General features: G+C 41.5%; 2 long non-coding RNA genes across 2 annotated transcripts in view; both read left to right on the top strand.

The window, feature by feature from the left end:
* The window catches only part of LOC309539111, a 134328-nt gene that overhangs the window by 9523 nt on the left and 98234 nt on the right, over nt 1–26571 (top strand). The window lies entirely within an intron of this gene.
* On the top strand, nt 13216–22092 carry LOC309539115. Its single transcript, XR_014222701.1, has 3 exons — nt 13216–13403; nt 17034–17222; nt 21825–22092. It is a non-coding gene; the product is annotated as an uncharacterized lncRNA (long non-coding RNA).

Here is a 26571-nt window from a genome sequence, read left to right as displayed (position 1 = left end):
AGGTAACACTGTAGACTGGCTGCTTGCTCTGACCAGTATAGTGGTACCTTGGGTTTCATACGCTTCAGGTTACACACTCCACTAACCCAGAAATAGTGCTTCAGGTTAAGAACTTTGCTTCAAGATAAGAACAGAAATCGTGCTCCGGCGGTGCAGCAGCAGCAGGAGGCCCCATTAGCTAAAGTGGTGCTTTAGGTTAAGAACAGTTTCAGGTTAAGAACGGACCTCCGGAACGAATTAAGTACTTAACCCGAGATACCACTGTAATTAGCCATGATGGGCTGCTGGTGGGCCTTACAAGTGGATGCAAGTCTCCAGGCACTGCCTGATAGCTCATAAACCTCAGAGGGAGGCATGGTAAGGTGGCAGAAGAGAGAAGGCAGAGGTTGTCTTGGGTGGGTGAGCAGGAGAGGAGGGCAGAAAAGAGAAAATAGTTGGTGGAGAGTGTTAGGCTCCTACCAACAACACCTCATGATGGTGGTCTGGTGGGAAGATAGACTAGGGAGTGTAGCCTGCTCCTGAATGGAGCAAGGAACAATGGGGCTAGTTCTAATCTATGATACTGTAGCTCAGTGTACTTGGTTTGACTTGAAGCAAGGGTTTTATTTCCCCACCACACACACTTCCCAATTGGTGGGCTCTAGAAGAAGTGGGGTGTGGCATGTGGGAAAGAGGGACCCTGGGCCACTAGGATCCCATGGGGTCCTATTCTCTAACTGTATCAGAATGGTGGGAAACACTTGGAAATCCTGTGAGGGGGACATAGGAAGCTTCCTCAAATCAGGGCATTGGGAAAACCGATGTGTTTTTTTTACCTTATAGCATCAGAGCTTTCACACAGCAGTGTACTGATCTGGCTGTGATCTAACTCTGCTGTACCATTTAGTCCTGAATTAAATCAGTTTGGTTGGTTGATTATTCATTTGGATCCTGGTTCTACTTTGAGCTGCTCGGACATGTCTTTCTTGCCCCAAGTAATATGGTTATGCCTTCCCATTCTGGAGCAGCGGGGGGGGGGGGGGAGAACCAAACAATCCTGAATTAAGGGCCTTCCTCAGCTGCTGTGCACATCTGGTGCATTTTGCACCCACCTACTCAAAAGATTCTAGTTTGCTTCTATACTGATGAAATTACTTTTCATCCTTGCCTCCCCTTTATCACCATGCTGAGAAGAAAAGTAGCTGCTTTCCCTTTTGAAATGGGCATTCTGTCATGATGGACAGAAATCAGTGGTTTTATTTTGTGTGTGTGTAAAACCAACATAGAGTTGGTTAGTCCTGACTCGTATCTTATACACAAGACCAGTAAAAGCAGATGAGTCTTACCAGTGCTTTGGAAAGGGAGTGCCTAGAAGGCTATTGATGGGAATTTGGGGATTTCCTTAAAAAAGACTCAACAATTTTTGAGGTGTCCTGGTTTTTACTTTTTGAAATATGGCAAGCCTAGACTAGATGGGCCATTGGCCTGACTCAGCTGGCTCCTCTTATATGTTATGTAAGATGCATCTCCTTCAATTCTGTTTTTGCACAACAGTTCTCTTCACTCTGTTTGGCACCTTAGCAAACAAGTTTGATAAGGGAGTGGTCCTGAATAAGCCAGACATACCTGCACCTGTTGTGTAGTCTCCAAAGGCAGCACCCTGTCTTCATTGGTCCTAAAGACCACCTGTCAGCTATGTGGACTTGTGGACCCATTTGCCCTGTGGGCATCAAGTAAGCGCCATTAATTAATCTAAGAGGCTTTGAATAAGAGGTGCTGAGAGCAGCTCGCATGCTTTTACAGAATGCCCACAATAATATTCCAGTAATCTATGCCTAGTAATGAATGTGGGTGAAATATTTAAGTACATGCCCTAATTCGTATTTGTTCCTCCCACTTTCATCATCAGAGTCCTCTGTCTTGATTCTGCAGAACCAAATGCTGATGAATAAACTTGTGGGATTCAGTGAAACTTCAAAAATAAAATAAAATAGGGTGTTGTTGTTTTCTACCTGCATGTGCAAACGTCTACAAAATCCAAATCTTTGTGGTGACCAAATTCCCTTTGGTCTTAACTATTCCCTAATTCACCTGCTTTCTTTATGCTCCCTTTTTAGTAATAAATTACAGTTTATGTTCTGTGAGAGATTAGTTTTGCATTCCCAGCTCAGTACACTTTTATTGACTTAAGGCTACATCTTTAAAAGGAACACGTGTTCCTTCTGCTTTGTTTTTTGGTACATATCAGCTCAGATGAAGCATCTGGTTTTCAATGAAGCCCTTCTTCATACACAGTTTTCCAGCTGTGTGGACTAAGGCCCAAGAACGTCAAATATGTAGCCTAAAACCATACAATGAACCGGTAGTTCATTTTGGGATTAGAATCCTGACCTGCTTGGCTTTGAATAGTTTCTGTCTGCTTAAATATTGGAATCACTTTTAGAACGATAGGTTTTATTTGTATTATGGCTTATAGCAGGTGGGCATTCCAAGCCAGCTTTTTTGTTTCTTTGTTTTAGGCTTCGTTGAGATTCATACTTGCACAGCCAAACCTCATAGGTCTTCAATAAGCATAGCTAGTTACTTTGAGAGAGTTTCCCTGATGATAAATCAGTTTTACAGATCCTGTTTTTACATTCTGTAATAGATTGCTCTCACTACATTTCCACGGTCCCTGGGGAGACAGAAAGGGTGAGTGGCAGCAGAAAGGGTGAGTGGCAGCAGCAGTTGTGTGATCGTCTCTTTTGGTGGCAGGGAACAACTTTGTTAGTCTTCTCCTAAAACCTGCTCTGTCAGTGCTTAGAAACAAGCATATTAATAGTTGCAGTCACTGAGTGATAAATATGGCCATGTGTGCACATTATTACTCTGAGAGCATGATGCTGAAAGAAAAGACACCTTATAAAGAATAATCGGGACACCATGAGTAACACTGAAAAGGGCTACCTATGTGGATCATTGTCATCAGACTGAGAGTCCCCATGCCTCCACCAGTGGTCCCACACAGTATCACACATGCTATAGAGCCTCTGAGTATGTTGATATGTGCTTTTAAGCTTTATGGTTGAGTTAGAGATTTATTTATTTTTTGTTACTTATAACAGTTACAGTATTTTATACCTATCTTCACCTCTATAGGTAAAGGTAAAGGGACCCCTGACCATTAGGTCCAGTCGTGACCGACTCTGGGGTTGCGGCGCTCATCTCGCCTTATTGGTTGAGGGAGCTGGCATTTGTCCACAGACAGCTTCTGGGTCATGTGGCCAGCATGACTAAGCCACTTCTGGTGATCCAGAGCAGCGCACGGAAACACCGTTTACCTTCCTGCCAGAGCGGTACCTATTTATCTACTTGCACTTTGAAATGCTTTCGAACTGCTAGGTTGGCAGGAGCAGGGACTGAGCAACAGGAGCTCACCCCGTCACTGGGATTCGAACCACCGACCTTCTGATCGGCAAGTCCTAGGCTCTGCGGTTTAACCCACAGCGCCACCCGCGTCCCTCTATAACAAGGTGGCTAACAATTATCGTCCCCCTCCAACAATAGATTGAAGATTGAAAAGTACAGTAAATCTTAAGTTACAGTATAATTTGAAGCAGAAGAAAAGGTATGGGCCAGATTCAGCTGACCCAGGGCACCAGCGGAAGTCAGAGCAAGGACTCACACTAGCACATGGTGACTCCCCCCTCTGCTTCCTTGCATACCCCTCACACCGCAAATCTACTGGAGGGTCAGGAGAACCCCCTAGAACAGTATATGGAGGAGGATATGGGAGATTGTACCATCAACACAAGCGTTTTTGTTTGTTGCAGAACAATTGTATTAGCCCAAAGTTGAATTCTATGTAGTGGCTCTGCTTCCAAAGGCAGCATCTAAAAATACCTGCTGGAAAAACATTCCTGTGGTATTTGGATAAAATGCTTACTGGCCTCCTGTCTGTCATCCTAAGCACACTTAGGCCTACTTCTCATGAAGCAGCCACCATGTAAAGGCCCATTGAGATTGCATCCACAGATCTGTGGGCAGCAACTTGCTGTGTAGACTGTACCAGTTGTCATGTGTCCTGCTTTAAGGAAGGCAGACCTCCAATCTAAAACAGAAAATGTGTCATCTTGAAGAACTGCCTGGTCTAAGTCTGCTTTAAAGACAGAAAGCCAAAACAAAGAAGTACATCAGCCTTGAAGAAGGGAGAGCATGGCCTAGGCTGGACTTTTCTGTAGGTGCAGGAAGTTAAGGAAGTTGTCTGCTGTGTCCATAACAACTGTTCCATTGCAAAAAAAAATAATATTTTGGAACTTTTAAATAAACTTACTTTTAAATAAACCAGTACAAGGTATGATTTTTCAAAAAGGAAGGACTTCTGTAAAACCAAAAATTGCTGTGTGCACCAGTCTTAGGTGCTCGGTAGTCATGATGCCCTTTCCCATGTGGCAATAAAAAACCCCAATGGGGGGGGGCGTCATGAAGTAACACTCCCCACGGGGCTCTTTCAGATTAGGAAGCACAGGCAGCTGGTTAGGCTGCAGAGTGTTGAACAAAGGTTTAAAGAGAAGAAATACATTTGTTATTCATGGCTGCCACACAACAATAAAATAAGCCACATCCAACAAAACTATGAAGAAATGCTTAAGTGTTCTGTAAAGCAGAAAAAATTGAAGCCTCTTTTTGCAGGTGAATAAATTGGAGGACAGATTTCAGCACAGCACTAGCTGAAACAGTTAACCCCAGTTGTTTTGTTCAACCTGGTCTATGTTCAGTCTGCTCATCTAGGATTAAATCCCAGATATACATGTTTTTCTTTTTCCAGATCTGGCGTAACCAACTATGTATTTGGGAGCTTCATTATCTGTATGCAGCCCAGAAAGTGCTTGCTAGGAAAGTTGCTTTAATGTTTTTAGCACCTGACTGCCTGTGATTCACACTTGAACAGCTTAAGCTGCACCAGTCTCTTATTATTTTCTCACCTGAACTTTCTTTAAAAACAAAATTTGTTTTCATATTGGGCACTGGGCAATGCTAAACTTGTAGAAATGTAGGCCTGTTGATTCAGGCAAATGAGCTATATCCATTTGTGTTTTAAGACTCAGCCTTCCTAGACCAAATTGCACTCCGAACAAGGTGCTTTTTGGCAGCACCCTCCATTTGTTCCACTTTTGAATACCCTATTTTTCCTTGCGTTTGTAGCCCATTTCATGACATGTGCATGATTTACCCCTGTCATGTAAGATGATACATTTGCATGCTATGACCTGTAAATCTGCATTTATTAATGGCATGTGAACTGTTTGTGCTATTTGTTTCAGCTGTTAAGTGGTTAGTTGAATAGATAGCCCTCCACGAGCCTGGTACCCCACAGGCCTGATATGCCAGACACTTGCCTGCTCCTAAATACAGTCCTGGATTGTGCTAAGCCTAAGCAAAACAGTATTCAAAGTCATCATTCAACCATAATAGAAACAGACCCTACCCCCCAAAAAAAACACTCCAGCACAAAAAAACACCCCAGCTATTTTTTATCATTTTCTTTGTTCTAGTTTTCTAGGTTCCTCATTTTCTTACCAGATTCAGACTATGTCTATATGTGCCAGAACTGTAGAGAGGCTTTAAGCTACTGCTGCTCTTCTTATGACAAGTCTTATGGCCCTCTTCCTTTACTGTCACGCTGTGCACTTGTATGTATTTATTTGAGAGTTGCTTCTTCAGGGCTGTGCTGGAAGTGTACACATTTTTTTTTAATGGTTCAAAATAACAGCAAAGCAATCACCTTACCCTGCCAGAAGGGTATCCCCATCCATGCCTTAGGGATGGGTGTGGGTATACCTCTTTAAGAGGCTTGTTATGTTTTGGAGATAAACCCTCTCAGAGTTTTATGTAGGAGGGTGGAACCAGGGGCACCCTGCAGATGTGTGTATGGAAGCTAGCACAGAATAGGGTACATCACAGTGGGGACTGGATATTGCACTGCTGGTACTAGATAGGGACTTGCAGGAATATTGTGGGGGGAGGGAATCATGTGATAGGGATGTAATTTCTATCATGTGGGAAGCCCTAATAATAACCTAAACATTACATACATGGGATGAGCGTCTGATAAGTAGCCAGGTTTCTTTCATAGTACTGGTAATAATTTGGGCTGAGGGCCTGGTTTCTCTTATTGTGTCACGTGAATTAGTTAATTTAATTAACTAAATTGAAAATGAAAGGGTAATCTGATACAGAAAACTTGGGGAGGCCTACTATGACTTTGGTATTTCTTGTAAAGCAAAGTATGGAAAACTTAGAAAACAACCTTTTGATTTCCTTCCTTTTAAAAACAAAAAAATATCATTTGCATTTGGGGGGAAAAGTCTGTAAGACAAAGGATTTTAATTCTTTTTGATCAGAGCTTGAAGAAATAGCAGTGTTCCTTTCCGCTTCTGAAGGAGTCTAAGTATATTGGTAATTTTTTTATTTAAAATATGCAATTATTTGTATAAATGGTAACATTTTGCATTCAGTAAAAACCTGTGGGTTTTCAGACATATGTATCTACTTAGGCCAAGATGACACAAAGTATTGTTCTAGGATGAAAAAAATTAAAAAAGCATCCTTTAGATCTTTTGTCCTTTTATTTCTGAGACTAAATCCCATGGCAGCCATCAAAGCCCAATGTGCTCTTACAATAACAATTTTACCAACCAGAACTATGTAACACATTCAACTTCAAAATGGTCACTCAGTGTGTGTTGACTCTTCTCCCTACCTCACCACAAGAGCGACAATGTGGATGACAGTAACACACACAGCACACAGGAAGGGATGGGTGAGGATTTGTGTTAGAGGATGCTCAGTCATTGTGGGAAGCAGTGCTTCAACCTCCCCCAAGTCTGAGAGCAAGTTTGTTTACTGGGGGTGGATGGTGAGATAAACATAGAAACCTGGGCCAATTTTAAAAAGAAAGAGAAATCTATGCTTCTTTATGACAGAGAAGATTTTTGCAAGTTGGTGTAATCTCTCTACTGTCCCTATGGTCACAGTTCCAAGTTCTATCTGAATCACGAAAGGTGCTTGATGTGCTGGACCAATACTTGGAAGCACAAGGGGCTGATAGTGAGCAAATAATTTGAAATGGAATCCTAAAAGAGCAGAGGTGTTACCTGTTTCAAGTTCTCAAGTACGGGAGTTGGGGAAACAGCCTGTTCTGGACAGGGTTGTATGCCTCTTAAAGGAGCAGGTCTATAGCCTGGGAATACTAGCTTAGGAGGCCAAGTGTGCCTATTTCCACCTATGGCTCATTTGTCAGCTACAGCTCTTTCTTGATAGAAATCATTACAGGTGTTGAGAAACTGGGAAAAGAGAATTTCTCCCCTGCCCCCATGCTCATATAGCTAAAACTTGGGAGTAGAACATGGGAATTAGAACTTGGCAGCAGACCAACAAAAAGAAGTACAGTACTTTTCCATGTATAAGACTAGGTTTCCCCCCTTAAAAATAATGTCAAAAATTAGGGGGCGTCTTATACTCTGGGCCGTCTCCCCCCATTTTCTTAAATTTGAGTCCCTCAAATAGTTTCCACCTATTTGGTTAGGTGGTAAGGCTGCAATACATCACTTTTCAGTCTAAAAAGGACACAATTGCTTACTGATATTTCACCTGGTTCCTGAACAAAACTGCATTCTATGATGGTATGAAAAATTCTCATAGGAGTTTTGACACTTGCAGAGTTTAGTTGTGAGCTAACCAATAATAACATAGCAGGTTTCAACTTCAGTCTTTTTTCTGGATGGAAAAGTTAGGTACAGCATGAAAGTTTTCATCAGAATATTTCTTTCTTTGCACTCATTCTCAGCTTTACTGTTGCCCCTTGCTATCAGTACCAAAAACAACAGCCGAGACGAGACAAGTTGCAACACAGAGGCAGAAGGGTAGCTAATTTGAAATTAATGGCACTTAGTAATGAAGGATGTTTCTCAAAGGCACTAAAGTGAGCTAACTCAGTCTTGATACAACTATAGATCCTTAACTCTACTGAAGAATTATATTATATTTGGTACGCAGGCTGAGACCCTACCTGTCCGTGGACTGTCTCGCCAGAGTGGTGCATGCTCTAGTTATCTCCTGCATGGACTACTGCAATGCACTCTATGTGGAGCCTTTGAAGGTAACCTGGAAACTATTAAGCCAGAATGTGGCACCAGACTGGTGACTGGGAGCGGCTGCTGAGACCACATAACACCGGTCTTGAAAGACCTACATTGGCTCCCAATATGTTTCTGAGCACAATTCAAAGTGTTGGTGCTGAACTTTAAAGCCCTAAATGGCCTCGGTCCAGTAGACCTGAAGGAGTGTCTCCACCCCATCGTTCTGCCCGGACACTGAGATCCAGCACCAAGGACCTTCTGGCGGTTCCCTCACTGCGAGAAGCCAAGTTAAAGGGAACCAGGCAGAGGGCCTTCTCGGTAGGGGTGCCCGCCCTGTGGAACGCCCTCCCATCAGATGTCAAAGAAATAAACAATTATCTGACGTTTAGAAGACATCTGAAGGCAGCCCTGTTTAGGGATGTTTTTAATGACTGATGTTTTAATGTATTTTTAGTATTTGTTGGAAGCTGCCCATAGTGGCTGGGGAAACCCAGCCATATGGGTGGGGTATAAATAATAAATTTATTATTATTATTATTTATTACCACACATCATAAATCTTACCATCTCTATATTTATTAACTAAGATTTGTAACTCAAAATGGGTAACAGTCCTTGCCACAAGAATATGAGAGATCTTAATTCCCATGGAGAAATGACTTGACATCATGGGGGGCACCTGCTCCCCCATCAAGTAAAACAATAGAAATACTTAACTAACTGACCAATCTCATCAGTTCTTCCCTCCACCTAACAAAAGTCCTGCCGCCCAACAAAAATCCTGGCTATGACAATGCTTGACATTATCAAAAGCCGCCAATATGTCCTTGGTTGAGCTGGGATTCAAATTAATAATTTATAATTTATGCCCCGCCCATCTGGCATTTTCCAGCAGTTGATGGATTTTTTGCTTTATTGCACTGAATCTGAAACTATATTTCGGATTTGTACCGATGGTAAAACTTTACTAATCATTTCATTTTCTCCAACTATTTGACATGAAGTATGCAAGATGGCAGGGACATGGGTGGCACTGTGGGTTAAACCACAGAGCCTAGGACTTGTCTATCAGAAGGTCGGCGGTTCGAATCCCCACCACGGGGTTAGCTCCCATTGCTCGGTCCCTGCCCCTGCCAACCTAGCAGTACGAAAGCACATCAAAGTGCAAGTACAGTGGTGCCCTGCAAGACGAATGCCTTGCAAGACGAAAAACCCGCTAGAGGAAAGGGTTTTCCGTTTTTCGATGCGCTTCGCAAGACGAATTTCCCTATGGGCTTGCTTCGCAAGACGAAAACGTCTTGCGAGTCTTGCGATTTTTTTCGCTTTCCCCCCCTTTTCTAAGCTGCTAAGCTGCTAATAGCCTTTTAGCCGCTAAGCCGCTAAGCCTTTAATAGCCGCTAAACCGCTAATAGCACTAATCCGCTAAACCGCTAAGCCGCTAATAGGGTTGCTTCACAAGACGAAAAAACCGCTAGACGAAGAGACTCGCGGCACGGATTATTTTCGTCTTGCGAGGCACCACTGTAGATAAATAGGTACTGCTCCAGTGAGAAGGTAAACGGCGTTTCTGTGCGCTGCTCTGGTTCGCCAGAAGCGGCTTAGTCATGCTGGCCACATGACTTGGAAGCTGTACGCCGGCTCCCTCGGCCAATAAAGCGAGTTGAGCGCCGCAACCCCAGCGTCGGTCACGACTAGACCTAATGTCAGGGGTCCCTTTACCTTTACCTTTACGCAAGATGGCTATACAACCATTAATGCTTTTACCTTCAAATTATGGATTATTGTGTTGATCTTATGAATTCACCTATGATTATGGATTTCCAAAAACTAGGGTCATAGCATAAGCCTAAAGTTTAACATGACATTATCCCTAACAAAACAAAGAAGAGTTTTGAAGTTAAGGATAGTATTAAAAGGCTACAGTGGCTAGGAAGGGTTACCACTGGAGCCTCTTACAAAAATTGTGAAACATAAAGTGGAAGAGAAATGATATAAAACTACAGACAAAAGACATTTTTAGTTTAATACTGTGAATGAAACTGCATTCCATTCTAGTATGGGGGAAAATGCAATACATCATTCCCAGGTCTGAGATCAACAAATTGAGCAGAATCCAAAAGATCATTACAAACACATTTTAAAAAGCCCTCTCATTTCCAGGATTCAGCTAAAATAACTACTTTTGATTATTTCACTTGCACTAACATGTCACAAGTAACTGATTATGGCAGTTAAGACATACGAAGGAATGCCTTGAATTGAGTCATTTAATAACGATAGTTTTCTCTCCTTGAAATAAATTTCCATTTCCCCCCACAATGCTTTCATACTTGATGCTCTCGTCTCACATACCCTGATGTTGCATAAATACTGAATGTGAGCTAGTCGTCGTCTTCTTCTTCTTCTTCTTCTTCTTCTTCTTCTTCTTCTTCTTCCAGAAATAGAATGTGAAAATACTTAGGACCTGATAAGTATAGGGTACAATATAGTACGTGTAAGCCCTGGTCACACATTGCATAGGCAGCAGCGTCTCATTGCTGGCTCTGCCACTGACATCACGTGCACATTGATAGTTATGCAGAGCTGCTGATGGCTGAAGGACCTTAAAGAAGATTGGGCTCTGGTAGATGGCTAGCTGCTTTAGTGCAGAAGGATGACACATATGTCATACAAGCATTTTGTGATTGTGATAATGTGGATTGAATAAATGTAGGTTGAGCACAACTTGCCATCATACCCATATTTGGTTTTTCCTCACACCCACATTTGTCAGGCCACCACAAAGCTACTGTACAGAAAGTGAGGGGTGATTAATGTGGTAAATGTGAGCTGGATTGCGTTGACCGGCCATTAATGAAATGCAAAGCCACTGAATTTAGCTGGTGTAAACTTTTTGCAGGTGGCCCTTCACCTGGTTCTTTCCTTTAACTTTGGAGAAGCAGGGCTCCTGCCTTTAAAGCAACTGACTAAACCATTCACTCAGATCCCAAAATATTAAGACACTCCATTCTCCTGTTTGGCTCTAATACATTTTGCTCAGCTAAACATGCCATTGCTTCTGTGGTTTGGGATTTATTATAGAAGTAAATTTCATAAGTGAAAGGTTTGTGCATGTGAAAAAGAGTGGCTTGAGGCCAAACTGGTTAATCAGTGCAACGGGAGGTTAAGAGGTAATGACAACAGCAGCACTGAAGACAGGAGAGGTACTGTGCTGCCATGGCTTTAGGTAAGCGTCAATAAATATGATGACAAGATTTTAAAAACAATAATGCAGAGGCAGAAAATCAGGGCCCAAGAGTACCAGAAGACTAAGGAAATCATTTGTGGTTACTACACGTAGAGAAGTTGCCAAAATAAGCAAAAAATACATTTTTGGTAAAATGTTTTAAGGTAATCCTGCTAAATGTTTCATACAATGGTATGATCAAACGCTGCACACTGCCACACAATCATAAGTGTTGAAACACCTATTCTTGAAACTGTCTTTCCCTAGTGATGCCCATTCTACACTTTGACTATGCTTTGTGAAAAATAAAAACACTTTCTGGAAAATCTGTCAGTTTCTAAACTTAGAATCAGATATTAAGAAAGGGGAAAACTGATTTACAATGATGGAAGCTTTTGTAGTTCATGAGAACTAGGATCAATGAAGTGAGGCGTATATTTATAAACACAAACTTGCACACCTGGGAAACTTGAAGATCTATAACAGACATAGGCAATCTCTGCCCTCCAGATGTTTTGGGAATACAATTCCCATCATCCCTGACCACTGGTCCTCCTAGCTAGGGATCATGGGAGTTGTAGTCCCAAAACATCTGGAGGGCCGAGGTTGCCTATGCCTGATCTATAATGTTTACTGTCCAGGTCATCATTTTGCATATTCAACATAAAGTATTTGAATGGGCTCTATGCCGGCGTTACATGCTGAATGATCAAGGGATGCAGAAGGTATAGTCACTCCCTCCCATTTTTGAATTCAGTTTACACAGCAGTAATATATACAGTTCTTTGTGGGATTACAATGTATTTACGAAGTCATACTGATATCATGTATAACTAGTGCTTGTAATGTACTGATAGATTCACCAGATACATAGGCATTATAGTTAGTAAAACATAGTACAAAGAGAAATTTGGGAGGAATGTGTGAATCAGCAGCAGAGATAACATATTTCCAGAGATATCTTTGGAGTTTCTTCATACTTCCCACACATATAGTTCTAAACTTAGCCTAACCTGGACTCAGACATTTTTTTTAAAAAAAAAACTTTAACAAAATTAATTGCAAGATTGTAATATTAATACACCTTCACACAGTTCCCTTCAAGTTCAGGACATTATTTAGCCACATCTTTCCCTTTCATTGGACGTAACCAGCAACACCATCTCTGCCTCCTCTGCTTCAAATTCTTTTCGCCACATTAGGGCTATCAGCCAACTTCTCTTCTAAGCTTCTCTTGTATGAAGCTCTATCCAGATGCATCCGGGGAGAGAGAGGGAGAGAGAGAGAGAATCAAAGCAGACAGTGCAGTGATTGAGCCTTTTCACAGTTAGCTGTGAAGTGGTACTCTGTTCACAAGAAAATACTGCAATTCTCTCTCTACATCCGGCTTCTTTGATGAATCCAGCCAAGAATGTCCAGAGAAACCTCCTGTGGCTGTCTCTACCATTTAGTATAGTAAAAAGTACAGATATACAAGTGCCAGGCAGTGGTGGGCAAAAGAAATATAGACAAACATCTAGTTGGCAATTTATGTAGTCTGGAGAAGAATTTATTTTTTGCTGTGGTAGACCTAAGTTTCAGCCACTGCCTCTCTTCACCCATTTTATTTTATTTTATTTTATTTTATTTTATTTTATTTTATTTTATTTTATTGCCTTACAGACTTTTTAATGATTGAGAGGATACTTTACTATCTTACTCAGTATGTATCTAGAACAAGCATGTAATGTGCTGATGACTTACTTAGTGATTATATCTCTTTACAATAAAAGCCTGGATCCAAAGAAATGCAAGATTCAGGGAGCAAACGGGGTGTGTGGGGGGTGGCTTTAATTTGCCTCAAATGCTCTCCCAGTCTTGCTTCACAAACTGCTTATGAATCACTCTGTGTGTGTGTGTGTGTGTGTGTGTGTGAGAGAGAGAGAGAGAGAGAGAGAGAGAGAGAGAGAGAGAGAGACTAAGATCCAGAGACAAAGACAGTGACAGAGAAAGAGAGTTAAAATCCAGTTTGTGATGCAGAGTGGGGTATGCAGTCTGGGGGAGAACAAAGACAAAAGCCCGACCTGCTCCAGAGTACTGTATGGATTTTGCAAATTTTCAATTCAATTTTAAATCAATGTTTCTGGGAGAACTCTATGTTCAGGAGAATCAAATGGTACAGTCCTCTTGGGATTTAGAATACAGGTGAGAGATTCCTAGATCGAAAGCTCCCTTATAACAAACATTTTGCATTTGTGTATGTGTGGTGGTGGGGGGGGCTCTATGTGTGACTCCATGTTTTGTTTGAACCTGTCTAGTTAAGAGGTTTAGTTAGGTTGAGGTGCTTAAGCTTTTTGCCACTGGAAGACAGGATATAAAAAAGGGGATTTCAGGACTTTGAAAGCCTGGTCATGTAGAACTTTATCAAATTTACATGGTCCTCTTGATCTACTCCCTTAGACTCACTTTTGATAAAGATAACAAATATATTTGATGTTCTTCCAGCATGTACTTAGACTTACCAAGTGAATTTTCATCTGTAAATTAGTAACAATACAGCAAACACTGGGATATGTTTGGATCTAGTTTGGACTAGAAGTTAAATATTCAAGTGCTTCTTTGTATATCATCCAGAGTAGCTGGGAAACTATGCATGTACTAAGCTGAATCTCAAACTGTGTGTGAAAATAAATGTTTTATAAGATAACCAGTAATTTGCACTACGGAAAAGAGACAAGTTACTGTTGCCTAAGCTCAGGCTTCCTTAACCTTGGCCCTCAAGGTGTTTTGAAACTACAGTTCCCATCATTCCTGACCACTGGTCCTGCTAGCTAGGGATCATGGGAGTTGTAGGCCAAAAACATCTGGAGGACCAAGGTTGAGGAAGCCTGCCTAAGCTCATACTTTTTGAAATTCTCTTTAATAAGAATGTAATGAGAATAGGCAGTCTTCCTATACAAGACAAGGCCTATTTCAATGAGCAGAACCTTTTGCATAGCTCTCCTTCATTCAGTAAAGCTACTTCCAGGGGATAGTGCCCATGTTAATTAAGTAATACCTGAAGTGTCATTTTCCAGAAAAACAGAAAAAAGCTTAAATATTTTATCATAAAGTCATTTGATATTTGGTTGCAGCCATTGTTTCCTTTGTGATTTTTTAAAACACTCGTTCAACTTTTCAGAATCCCTCCAATTTCCTAGAGAAAGTCTGAGGACCTGTGGTCTTCTATATGTTGTTGGATTCCAACTTTCAGCAGACTGATGCGATCTGAAGAGCCACAGCTTCCTCACTCCTGTCATAGAGCCAGGGTGGGAATATATCTGATACTAAAAGGAACACAAATTAAGAAGGAAGGTACCACATACAGATGCAGACACACACACACACACTGAATAATACAAAGGGGAAAGTTATTAATTATTTAATTATTTAATTAATAAACCTACTGTCTTTAATATTTTGTGTGGAAAGAGATTTGGAGTAAATAGCCCTATGATCTCCCATCAGCGACACTTGTGTTCCTATTATTCTATTTGTCAGCACTGAAACATCTGTAGTCAAAATGTAAAAGATAATGGTGTATGGGGGTACACTGGTACCCGTGCAGACCTTAGGGGGAGGGGGCAATTACCCATTAGAAATATTTGCTGTTTCACACAACACAGACTTCAGGCAAACAGGTGGCCTGGGAAGCCAGAAATGAAAGCTTTAGTGTTTCTCGTGTCACGCTGAGTTCCCATCGGCCTTGCTATCTTTGCAGGTCAGAACAACCCTTGAAGTCCTATCTAGGTGAAGACCACAAGAGGAGTACAAAATATAATTAATAAGGATCATATTGAAGGATCATCTTGCATTACAGAGTTAATCCAGAACAAGCAACGTAATGCTTTTCTCCTGGGAATCTATTATTCTAAACTCCTGTAGAGGCTGTTTGATTTGTTAAGGGTGTCAGTCGACTCCCTAATCTTTTTTTAGGAGTCTCCTCCTTCATATTAGCAATAATTTAAAACAATAAGAAACAATAGGTTACTCAATTTTCATAAAATTTCCCCCCTTTTAATCTCCCATGCATTAAAAATATTTTAGACTGGGAATAAAAAGTGTTGTAATGTTGACACTGCATAGTATTATTAACATCACATGGTAGAGAAAGGGTGGGGGAACAACAGTTCTGGGGTTGAATGTGTCCCTCCAGTGTTCTTTCTGGCTCCCAGGACTCTTCCCAGGCTAAACCTTTCACTAGCCCTGCTCTGCACTCTCTGCAAGTAGTTTTGCATGGCCTTGAAATGTTATATTGCCTCTTGCTTGTCTGAATAGAGAGTTGTGTGGGTGTATGTATCTGATTCTTGTATAGCTGGGATGAAATGTGAATGTAATTGAAGAGCCAACATGAGAGTGAAGCTATGTACAAACTCCTATTTACTCTGCATTCAGTGCTTAAACTGCACCCAGTTCCCAAACTGCTGTTTTGGGACGTGGTGTGCACACGTTAGCCACAATCCATATCTATCCTGGAATTTCTTCTGAAATACTGATTTGGTTTCAGTCTGAATTGAGAAAAAGAACAACCTGGCTGGTAATGTGGACACAGTCCAAGAGAGCAGCAATATGTCATTTAGTGGGTTTGGGATAGTTTGAGTAGGATCTAAGGACAAATATAGAAACACTTGAAAGCTTTTCTAAAACTCCCAAGTCAATGCAGGACTTGCAGGGTCTGTTTATAGGAAACAACAGTAGTGACCCAACTGACGACTGAGAAGATGAAAGGAAGCCTTTTGGATTAAACAAGATTTATGAAATAAAAGGATTAGAGCTTCACAAAAGGCAGAATTAGGGGTTTATTTAACCATTGCAGCATGACGTGATGGGATGGGGTACAACAGAATAGAGATAAAAGGGTGAAAATAAAAAGATGAGGGAGGGAGGCAATAGCCAGGCAAAGAATCCTTACAATGTCTCCAAAACCACCTCACAAGCTACAAATCTTCTTATAATTGAAAACAGCACAATGAAACAAAACAGGTTTCATTAGCAATTCTGGCTTCTTAGCAAAGAGTGCTTGAAAGGCAAGGCATTTTCTGTAATGAGATTTAGCCTAAGATCACCCCTAAAGAAAGGGGAAAATCTGTTTTGTGGTTTGATGACCAGAATTCTGCTGCACCTTGAAAATATTCTATATGGGAGCTGCTTGTCACCTAATCAATAGGCATTAGAAAACTGGCCTAGGTTTAACCAAGATAGCACACAAACATGTAGCAAATAGCCTTACCTGAAAAGCTAATGGACAGGTGAAAGGACATAAAAGGCAAACAGTACAATTTTGATACACATTGGTATGATTTCATCATGTACACCCATAGATTGGGTCACCTACTAAGATCATCACTGTCACACAGAGATTTATGGATGCAAATCATGATGAATGATCAGTACACAGGTTGCCTAGAGGAGCCCATAGTTTGTTTCTGTGGAAAGAACTAGTAGCAAGCAGGATGAGAAGAAACTATAGAATGTATTAAAAAAGGCACACAGGGGGGCGGGGGGAGAGCATACATGCTGGTTACAATCCAACAACACAGAATTAAGTATGCCTAATTCAGTGTTGGATTCAATCCCTGTTTCTGGAGTAAGCAATGCGCATGAATGCATACACTCGAACAGGTAATAGGAACATCACATCTGGAATCCTTCAGGATGATTCACACACTTTCCCCCTCCTGACTCTGCAGGGAATTGGCACCCCCTGTGATGAAATCCAAACACTGGCTGAAGTTATATGGCCAAACACACAGAAAAGCAGATGGAAAGATTTCAGTTCTGTACATACATCTGTAAAATGGACAGTCTCAAGTGCTTCTGCCAAGATGACAAAGGTCCAAAGGAATTTTTGAGAGTGATCCAGAAGATGTCACACTTGTGTATGTATATTTTCCTTGACATAATCATAGTAAATACACACCTGAATTTTACTTAGCCAACCATGAGGAAGAAAATAAACAAGAGATGAGCCTAAATATATAGAACTTACATAAAAGCTAGTATGGTACCATGGACGTTTGTAATGAGAAATGAATTTAAAAATAACACATTTTGTGGGGAAATGCTTGAATAACGTTTTTTCCAGGCTCAGTGCTTAATATGCCATTCTAAAACAAAGATGGATGATGTCAGGGACTGGCAGGATGCTGACAAGTGTGCACTGGAGAAAGGAAGGATGGAGTATGACTGGGGTGTGTGTGTCATTGATTTGTGGGAAACTGCACTGGCCAGGAGGCAAGAGACAGAGGCAGGGGAAGCTTCAGAGCTGGAGGTGGAGTACAAGATGGGTCAGAAGAAGAGGACAAAGAAGCAGGTCAGACAAGTGAAGAGCCACGATTGAAAAGGGATGAGCAGAGGAAGTTGCCATGCCAGTGCAGTCTTTGGGTGCGTGCCTGCAGACGGTTGGGGGGATGGAAGGTACATAAACTGGTGGAAGGTGTAGAAATGAAAAATCACGGGAGACGAGAGAGGCAGGTGTAGCTAGGCGTCTGTCAGGGCGGACCCTGAGAGCCTATTTTATTGAATATTGCAAGCATTGCCACAGGTGGGCCTGTGGCTGATTGGTTGATACATACACACAGAAACTTGTAATTGGTTAACATAAGTACTAAGGCGGGAATTACATGTGAAAGGTGGGGATTACATGTGATCATTTATCATTGATGGAGAGAAGGCTGAGAATTGGAGCTAGAACTAGACAGGCATGAAGCCTCCTAATTGAATTGTAACTAGGGATTACCGTATTTTTTGCACCATAACACTCACTTTTTTCCTCCTAGAAAGTAAGGGGAAATGTCTGTGCGTGTTATGGAGGAAATGCCTACGGGTGGCATGCCTACGGATTTTCCTCCTCTAAAAACTACATGCGTGTTATGGTCAGGTGCGTGTTATAGAGCGAAAAATACGGTAATTGGCACAAACAATATAACAATCGGGTTCTATAGTTGTGGTCAGCTAGGCATGGAGAGCAAGTACAGTTTGTTTTCCATGAGCTTGGGATGTCTGTTACTTAATGATTGATCATATCATGTAACAATGTAATCAGGTTTTGTGATCAGCTAGGCGTGAAGAGCAGGTTCGTATAGTGTGTGCAAAAGCAGGGAAAAACCTATGAGCAAGACTTCTTTAGCAAGCAAGAGAAAAGAGGAGGAAAACTTCCCCAAAATGGAGCAGTTTTGTGCAGAAAGAGACTAACAGTTATGTGTAGAAAGAAGACTTCCCTTTATCTCCCCCTTTCTTTTCTTGTTTGCGAGGCATTCTGGGTAGATAAGGCAAAAATATTTCAGGATTAGTGGTGTGCCAACAAATGCCCAAAATAAGTTCGCCAGGGTCGATGGGACAAAAATATTTCGGGATACGTGGTTTGCCAACGCATGCCCAAAATAAATCCGTCCAGGATCGATGGGACAAGAATACTTCGGGATACGTGGTTTGCCAACGCATGCCCAAAGTAAATCCGTCCACATCTCACCTTAGGTTTACTGTTGGTGTTGCCATTTCGCAAAGTAGGCGGCGAGAAGTTTATTAGGTGGTTGAGGGGGAGAGAGAAGCCGAGAGAAAAGGCTTATGAGGCCAGGAACACATTGAAGGAAGCAACATAACAAAATTAAGATGCATATAATGACAAGGGCATATTAATGTGGTTGTAAGATTTTGCAAATGAGAGATCTGCTTTTGGATGGCTTTGGAATTATCAGTAATATTAAAACCACACATGTTGTCAACTTGTTCACATCCATAATGATGAAGCATCAGCAAATAGTGATAGCAGAACGATTTTGTAAAAGTCCATAGTGAAATTCACTCTGTTCTTTATTCAAAAGGTGAGAAGCTTGTGAAGTAAAATTCAGGGCTTTTTCTGCAGAATAAGCTGAAGAATTAATGTTCACACGATTCTGTACAGCCAATCCAGGGACTCCTAAGAGAGAAACAACTAAAGAGATATATTCAGACCTACTGAAAAAGGAGACAAAAGCATCACAATCGTTAGTCAATTTCACAGAGCGGCGATATCAAGAGTGAGATAAAGGATCCAGAACACCAGGAATAACCTGGATTTCTTCTTTGGTCGCAGAAAATTTGGGTAAAATTAAGCCTGCGACTTTAGGAGGTAATTGGGTGGTCATAAGCACAATTTCACCAGGTAAAACAGTGTCTTTGTTTTTTTGATTAATTAAGTCGATGGTAAAATCAGAGCGTGTATCCTTTGAGATGGTTTTAATAGTGGAGACTAACGGCGGGGGGGGGGGCTCCCTATTTGTCCTGGCCCGGGAGTGGGGTCCCTAAGGAGTTTCCCAAACTCCTGCACTGATTTGCCCAATGATAGCCTTTACCGCACTTTGGGCATTTCTTGGAAGGTTTAGCCTTATTGGCATCACCATTCCTGTGCGCCCCACCGCCAGGTGCTCTGCATTCTTTTGCAAAATGACCTGGGCGATTGCAGTTGAAGCAGTTGCTATTCCATCCAGCATTCCTGTCACATAAGTGGATTTTAAAGCAGAATCAGCAATGGCCCTTCTTAATTCTCGCATTACAGAATAAGAAAGGGTTTCGTATAGCACCTGTTGTTGTGCTGTGCCTGGTTAGTGTAGGAAATAGGGAAAGCTGATGGGGTTGAGCTGGAGACAGGAAAAGCTGATGGGGTTTCACCAGCCCACGCAGATTCTTCTTCTAAGGATAGGAGCCCTTTCTGCCTAGCTTGAGAAAGTGCAGCACGGACAGCTCCTGTGAAACATGCAGGAGCTGAGGCAGGCAAGGGAGGGGTGGAAGGAGGGAGGGAAGAAAGTGGGGGGGGAGAAAGAGGGGGGGAAGTGGATGTTGGCTGAGATGCAGGCAAAGGAAACACAGGAGGGAGGGAAGGGGGGATGGGGTGGTGGTTGTGGGCTGAGGGACAGCTCCTGTATGAGCAGATGCAGGAGGGGGGGAAGGGGGGGTGGATGAGGTGGAAGCAGGCAAAGGAGGGAGGGATTGGCAGGATTGTGCAGGAGGCAAAAGCTTGGGGTAAGGAGGGGGATTGTCTGCAATAGTTAGAAGTGCAGGAGCCGTGGGAGACGCCTGAGAGGCCAGGGGCCCTAAGTTTGCCACGGCAACTGCACATTTCTGCCAAGTTAGCAGACAATGAATAGGAGCCCTGGGTTCTTCAAAAAAGGTTTTTCCAATCTTTTGCCACGCCTCTACCCCCAAGGAGCCTGCCTCAGGGTACCAGGGACATTGGAATGCAATCTCACATAGCAAACGTTCAATTTCCTTTAAAGAAACATGAGCACCTGCACCTCTCTGTCTGACTAAATGAAGCAGTTCAGTAGCATGCACTTTCTGGGACTTTGTAAGCTCCCCCCCCCCATACTCACGGTGTAGCCGGCTAAGACTTCTCCAGTCGAGTGAAGTATGAGGCTGGCTGACTGCTCGGCTGCGCACGGGATCTGGCACGTCGGGGTCACCAGATGTAGAAATGAAAAATCACGGGAGACGAGAGAGGCAGGTGTAGCTAGGCGTCTGTCAGGGCGGACCCTGAGAGCCTATTTTATTGAATATTGCAAGCATTGCCACAGGTGGGCCTGTGGCTGATTGGTTGATACATACACACAGAAACTTGTAATTGGTTAACATAAGTACTAAGGCGGGAATTACATGTGAAAGGTGGGGATTACATGTGATCATTTATCATTGATGGAGAGAAGGCTGAGAATCGGAGCTAGAACTAGACAGGCATGAAGCCTCCTAATTGAATTGTAACTAGGGATTAATTGGCACAAACAATATAACAATCGGGTTCTATAGTTGTGGTCAGCTAGGCATGGAGAGCAAGTACAGTTTGTTTTCCATGAGCTTGGGATGTCTGTTACTTAATGATTGATCATATCATGTAACAATGTAATCAGGTTTTGTGATCAGCTAGGCGTGAAGAGCAGGTTCGTATAGTGTGTGCAAAAGCAGGGAAAAACCTATGAGCAAGACTTCTTTAGCAAGCAAGAGAAAAGAGGAGCAAAACTTCCCCAAAATGGAGCAGTTTTGTGCAGAAAGAGACTAACAGTTATGTGTAGAAAGAAGACTTCCCTTTAGGAAGGGTGGTTGTCCCCTGTTGCTACAACTGCTCAATAGAGTGCGGACCTGGGAATAGCTGCCTAGATGCTAGATTGGTGTGGGTAGGTATCCAGAGTTGTTATCTTTGACAATAAAGAGTTATCTATCTGCTGTGTGCATTCCTTTGGCTGGGAAGCACTATTGACAGGTAACATGTAGTCCTCCAGGTGTTGGATTCCAATTCTCATCAGTCCTAGCATGGCCAAAGTTGAGGGAAGATGGGAGGTGTAGTCCAACAACATCTGAAGGACACAACAGATTCCCCAGTCATGCCCTACCCTAGGAAAACCTCCATTTGTGTGTATGGATAACATGTCACAAAACCTTCCTCTACTACTGAAAAAAATAAGGTCACTTTCATCTTGCACAAGTCTTTGTGTGCGCATCACTTGTTTCAGCTCACACACGCTTTGGAACTGCTGAATCAGCATGAATTTCTGTCATTTTGAAAGGACTGTAAGAAGTCTGGAACAAGACGTGATGAGGATTGTATGGCTGGTGTCAAAGGCAGCTCCTCCATCTCTGTTCCCCTTGCACCTCTCTGTCATGAACTGTCTGATAAACTGTGATCATGTGATATATCAGAAGTAAAATTGGAAGGTGCATTCACAGCAGAAATTGCAGGTACTGCAAGGCAAAGATGAAAACAAGCCATGAGAGTGCTACATCGGCTCTGGATCTTGTAAATCTAATTCCAGCCTAAGAATTCTTAGAGATATGTGTTCTGTAGTGATTTTATGGTTCATATTGTGTTGTAATTTTATTGATTGTAACCTGTCCTGAGAATAGTTGATATAGGGTGGGTTAGAAATATAATGATAGCAATTAAAACCAATGTAATTTGTCAGGGTTTGTCTTGTCAGTATAACCTTGAAATATATCTAGCAGTGTTTTTTCTATCTACTTAATTGGGAAGACTTTCTACACAATTGCAGTTCTCTGAAACTTTTTTAGTGGAAACAACAACTCCTCTTTGCTCTTTAACCCATGGCTAAGTTGACTATGGTGACCCCCTACAAGAGGCTCTGTTTTGGTTATGATTTATTGAAACTTCTTCAGCAGTGGTATATGAATCAACAAAGTGACGCTGTCAATAGCTTTCAGCTAAAGTGAAAGCATGCATTGAATTTAATGCATGGCAATGATTACATAGGTCTTCAGAATTAATGAACTGCCTATAATGAAACCGATCTTGCATCTCTGTAACGCAGACTCTTTTAAGAGTAAACCTATTGCCTTGGTTAGAAAATTGACTGGAATTGCTTTTTAAATTAAAAAAAAAAGGAAGCACACACTGAATGACAATTTAACTAGGAAATTATTCAGCACTTTAAATTTATTTACATAGAAATCATCTACCGTTCTGCAGCATAAGGGGCTAGAAGGTAAATCTACCTAAAGCAGACATGGCCAAACTCGGCCCTCCAGATGTTTTGGAACTACAGTTCCCATCATCCCTGAACATTGGTCCTGTTAGCTAGGGATGATGGGAGTTGTAGTCCCAAAACATCTGGAGGGCCGAGTTTGGCCATGTGTGACCTAAAGGAACAGAAATTGAATAAAAACCACTTTCTTGATATAAATGATAGTGGTTCTTCAGAAAATAAGTAGTGAAAAAAGATGACCAGAAGAAAAACAGCTTTAAAAACTCTTTCAAAATGCATGGTATACAATCCCTATCCCAGCTCATACACTTATGTTTGCAATTTGAACTCTATTTATATGCATCAGTATATCATACAAATTTTGAAAACCATTTTTTGAACTCTTGCTTGAAAATAAAATCCCACTGAACTCAGTGGGATTTACTTCTCAGCTGACAATATGCAGGTACAGTGGTACCTCAGTTTTCGAACGTAATCCATTCCGGTAGCCTGTTTGGCTTCTGAAACATTTGAAAACCAAGGTGCAAAGGGCCGGCTGCAATTTCCATTGAGAAAACTGAAAAACATGCAGCGGAAGCTGTTTGATTTCTGAGGCGCGTTTGAAAATGGAAGCATTTACTTCCGGATCTTTGGCATTCAAAAACCGAAGCTTCCAAGATGCTCGAAAACCGAGGTACCACTGTATTTGGGACTGATTTTTAATCTCACCCCTGAGCTCATCACAATACTTTCTCCCTTTGTAATTATGATCAGATAAATAGTTTTCAACTTTTAAAAATCTTTATTGGTATCTATCAGAAACCAGAGATCTGATTTTCATGCACTGTAGAATCAAGCCTACTCATGGCCTTCAAAGAGTTAGCTCATTGCCAGATGTTTTGCAAAATGCCTGCAGATGCCTTGATATGGAATCACGAATGCTTTGCTCTTGAAAAGATTCTCACGCACCAGGCTTTTCTGTCAACAAATTGGTCGCCTAAACACATGCAAAAACTTGCAGATGAAAAGTTTAGAGATGGGGAAAATAGGGACATTCCGGGATCAAATAAGAAGCCAGGATGGTTTTTGTAATTCCGGGATTGTCCCAGGAAAATCAGGACACTTGGAGGATATGGCATGCATGTTTTAATGATGTTTCATTTCAGATTTTTCTCTGTAAGCTGCTTTGAACTAAACTGAGACCTGCCTGTCCAAAATCACTGCTTTCTGCAAGGCATTCTTCCAATGGAAGAAGAGGAATGTGCAAATGAACCAATTTGTATTGTGAAATTTATAAGCCTTCTCTTGATATAGACTAGGCTTGGTGTAATGTAGCAGTACATTAAAAGGATAAAAAAATGGCCACTCTACACTCTAAAACAGTAAAAACACCACAAATGCTAAAATTCTAGTCCACTCAATCAAGTCCTCAGTCCAATGACAACTTATAAAATTAGTTCAAATGCATATCCCATTGGTAAGTCTCCAGGAGGGAAGATGTTCCAGCTGGAACCAAAATGCCTTTTTAGGTGTGCTTGTTTTATCTCCATGTATCTCTTGTGTAAGGGAGGAAAAGGCTGAAGTTAAGCTAATAAAAATTGTTAAAATGGGGAGGATTCTCCCCACCCCCAAGTTAATATTTGTCTTATTTGTTCTTCATAAGCCATAGCTTGTTGGAACAACCAATATTTCTTGCTTCTATGCTTGGATTTCACAAGACATTTGTAGAGAACTTTAATCACATTAAAAATATTGAGGTTAGATAACAGTATGTTTTGGAATTCCTACAGCACAGGGTGGGTCTGTTAGCCCCATAGCAACATGAATATATTTTATGCCCCGTTACTCGGCAGGAGAAAGAGAAGACCCATTCCTTAGCCGGGAAACACAGTTGTTTATCGCATACTGGCCCCAATCCAGGACTTCTTGCATGCAGCAGCATTTTCATTGCTATGCATGATTATCTTTTCTCTGAAAGTACTGGTTGCTTGTTAGGGGAAAATGAATAGAAAGAGCCTATATCCATTTCCACAACAGAGTTTGTAGGGCTGATAATATTTGGAAGTATATTCACCTGTTTGACAGTGTACGAAAGGTCCATAGATTGGATTTTGGTTTGGGTACAGAAACTGCCTTTGTTGTTTTGGTGGATGATTGACACTAGGAGAGGAAGAGAAACAAACCTTTTTTGCAGGCAAAATATCCTGATGCCAGGGAACTCAGTGGAATGACAAGCTGAAGGAAAAGTAAACCTTCTTCTTAGATATGGTCATATTCCCCCTAAATGTGCCAGATTAGCTCTAGGAGCAAGGCCTTCTTTGTGGTGGCCCTGGATCTGTGGGAATTACTGCTATCTCCTGGGAAGTCTGCTTGTCTACCTCACTTGTTTCCTTTCTCAAACAGATAAATGCTTTTTATTAAGTCATGTCTTTGAAAGCTAGGGCAGGCAAGACTGCTGATTGTTGTTGGTCTTGTTCCTTATTTGTTCTGGAATACTATCTGTTTTTACCTTTTATTTTTCTGTGTCCTAACGTTTCCTCGGCATACAGCATTGAGAATACTTGTGTGGAAAAGTAACATATAAATAAAAGTTGTATCCATATAGGGAAATCTGTTTCATCCCACCTTGATATGTTTGAAGACTTATCAGGGTTCTATTTAACTCATTAACACCCTGATACTTAGAAGGCTTGCAATACCTTCTGGGTCATGGAAAAGGCCAAATGGTGGAATTAGAAATCCAAAAGTTACAAAGGACTAAAAATTATTAACGGTGCAACAAAAATCAGTCTATGATCTCAATGAAACAAGACAGATGCACTTTCTTTCATTATGACATGGAGTGACTCCAACAAATGTTAAAATCACAGATTATGAAAGCAGGTCTTGTACTATTTATTATTTCTTGGGACATTTGCAAGGAAACAAAACCAAAATGTTTGTTTACAAAGCTATTGTACAGTACTACCAACCTTACTGTATGCTTGTGAAACATGGACCGCTTATAAATGCCATCTCCATTTCCTCAAAAGATTCCATCAATGGAGTCTCCCAAAAATGTTGCATATCACTTGGGAAGACAGGCGAACTAATGCCAGTGTACTAGAAGAAGCAAAAATCACCAGTGTCGAAGCAATGATTCTTCCTTGGACTGGTCATGTTGTCTGGATGCCTGATTATCGACTTTCAAAGCAACTACTCTATTCCAAACTTAAAAATGGAAAGTGTAATGCTGATGGTCAACAAAAGAGGTTTAAAGACTTTCTCAAGGCGAATCTATAAAATGTAGTATAAACACTGACAACTGAGAAACATTGACCTGTGAGTGCTCCAGCTGGAGAACAGCCCTTACCAAAGGTATCATGGACTTTGAAGATGCTTAAACTCAGGACAAAAGGGAAGGCACGTTTGGCAAACCTTCACCATGATCAACGCTGTCCCCAAAATCTATGTCCCCACTGTGGAAGTACGTGTGGATCCAGAATGGGCCTCCACAGTCACTTATGGACTCACTGTTAGAACCATGTTCATGGAAGACAATTTTACTCCGGTGCAAGTGATCGCCAAAGTAGAAGAAGAATTTCTTCTTAAAGAAAAAGATATCGGTATGTTTTGTAAAGTTTGACACAGTGGCTGTTGTTTGTCTTTTGACTTACATGAAGACATGGCTCATCTCTGGCTCAATGTGTAATTTTTTATAGTGATATAAACCAGGTTACCCAGAATATGGCCTTTCATTTTACCAGCCTCATCTCACCTGTATGCTTCTTAAAGTTAAGCA

Source organism: Podarcis vaucheri (genome assembly GCF_965113315.1).
Source record: "Podarcis vaucheri genome assembly, chromosome: 8".
NCBI lineage: Eukaryota > Metazoa > Chordata > Lepidosauria > Squamata > Lacertidae > Podarcis > Podarcis vaucheri.
The sequence above is the reverse complement of the archived record's forward strand: the minus strand, read 5'-3'. Positions and strand labels throughout refer to the sequence as shown.